Raw genomic sequence first — 2,578 nt, forward strand, 5'->3', positions numbered from 1 at the left:
CTACTATGGGTCTATGTCATAATCCACTTGCAAAAATAAATGAATATTTCTATATTCCCAGTGTTAATAATATTTCTAAAGAGGATCATCAGCCATTTCTCAATCTTAGATATTACAAATTATAATTTAATTAAGAAAATGCATGCTTCTTTCCTATAAAATATGGAATTGCAACAACTCTTATGAAGTATTTTGCTCTGGGGAGTGAAATTTTTTGTGCCTTTGAGAGTCTGTATAGTGAGGCTGTTGTTATTTTAGGATCTCATCAATGCTTTTGCAATTTGGTGTAATGGAATGAGCATGGACTTAGAGGATCTGAGTTTCACTTGTGTGATCTTAGAAAATTAATAGGACTTGGTTTCAGTTTCTTCATGTGTTACCAAAATAGTGGGGTGGGGTAGTAAAGAAACAAGCATTATGTGCCAGGCACTTTGCTTTAGCATAGTGTTTACACTTTATAAATATTCTCTCATGTGACCCTCATTGCAACCCTATGAGGTAGGTATTATTATTTTCTTATTTTAGAGTTGGAGAAACTGAGAAGAGCAGAAGTGAAGTGATTTGTCCAAGGTCAAAATCAAGAAATAAGTTGGAAAAATGAGCAGACAACAACAAAAACCTTATTATTATGATGGCACAGAAGTCAAAGATATAAATTCAAAAAACAATATGAAAACAACTACAGCTAAAACTTCAAAGAAAAACGTTACTTGGATTCAAGGTGGTATGAATTACTGGAAGTGGGAAAGAATGAGATAAGAGTGGCAGAAGAAAAAGTGGGGAAAAAATGGAAAGTGACATAAGAAAATTATTGAGTTAGATTAATAGCTAAAAAATAAGGCAAAAAATTCATGAAAATAACATTTTAAAGACAGAACTGCCTAAATAAAGGAGGCATAGAAATTCACTGAGGAAAAGAGCTTCTAAAAAAAATAAAATAAGCCACATGGAAAAGGAGGTGCAAAAGTTCATTGAAGAAAGTAATCCATTAATAATGACAAATAGTAGCATATGTTTATGATGGAATAGCACTGTGCTTTAAGAAATAATGAGCTTAATAATTTTAGAAAAACATGAAAAAAATAAAAACATGAAAAGACATGAAATAATGAATACTGAACTAAGCAAAACTAAGATAACATGAATATAATAACAGCAATATAGTTTAAAGAGCAACATTGAACAATAAATTATTTTCACTATTATGAATACCCAAATAACTATAAAAGACACATAAAAATGATAAAGAACCAATAAACAGAAGTTTGTGGATTAATTATATATATATATATGAATATGCATACATATGTATATATACAGAAATATGTATATGCCTATTTTGTTGTATATTTGAAAGGAATAGCAAGTTGTGCATAAGAGATTTGCACTATCATGGGTATACATGTAGTATACATTTTATTGTATATTATAGAAATGCTTGTTTTATTTCACAAATTAAAAATAAGATTAAAAAAGAAACAACAGTCAAAAGAATGAAAAAATAATGTGAGTAAAAGTGTGAAATGATTTATCAGAAAAACAATTAACACAAAAAATAGATCAAGAAGAGATAATTTAATTACTGGACTACCTGAAAATCATAATAAAAAACAAGGCATCATATTATTAGAATTAATAATGAAAAGCTCCCTTGATATCTTAAATCCAGAGGGTAAAATAGGAATTGAAAGAATCTACCAGTCAACTCTTGAAAGAGATCTAAAAATTAAAACTTTAAAGAATATTATAGCCAAATTCCAAAATACCTAGGCAAAGAGAAAATTTTACAAGCAACCAGAAAGAATAATTTTAATATTGTGGACTCACAAGATGAAGTACCTTCCATGTTAAAAGAGTTAAGAACTTGGAATATGATATTCTAGAAGTGGTATAATCAAGAATAGCCTACTCAGATAAACTGAGAATATAATTCTTCATGGGGAAAAGGGACATCTTAATGCAATAGAGAACCTTCAAGCATTCCCACTGAAAATACCAGTGCTGAATAGAAATTTTGACATTCAAATACAAGAATCAAAAAAAGCATAAAAAAGTAAGTGTGAAAGAGTTATCATACTGCACTCAGTAAACTTAAATCATTGATATTCCTATATGGGAAAATATTATATGTAACTCTTAAGAACTTTATCATTAGTAAGGCAGAGAGAAGGAGTATATATAGACTAATGGCTCAGGGGTGAGTTGATTATGTTTGGATGATTTTCCCAAAAATGTAAAGTTGTAAAAGAGGAATGAATTGGGAATGAGGGAAAGGAGAGGTAGTATGAGGAAAATTTTCTCACAAAGCAAAGAAATGCACAAGGAAAAGATTTTATGGTGGAGGAGTGGGTTATGCTTGAATGTCACTATCAACAGAATTGGTTCAAAGAAAGAAGTATAGAGACATATATAAATGAGCTATATATGCATACATACACATACAAATACATATACATACATACATATACATATTTATTTACATATTTACATACAAGCTGTAGGGTGTATTCAGGGAAGCCTAGCATCTATGGTGTGAGGACTGCTGAGCCATTTTCAGGACTGCTTTCCACCTTTGATG

The sequence above is a fragment of the Macrotis lagotis genome, chromosome 1 (assembly GCF_037893015.1).
Source record: "Macrotis lagotis isolate mMagLag1 chromosome 1, bilby.v1.9.chrom.fasta, whole genome shotgun sequence".
NCBI lineage: Eukaryota > Metazoa > Chordata > Mammalia > Peramelemorphia > Peramelidae > Macrotis > Macrotis lagotis.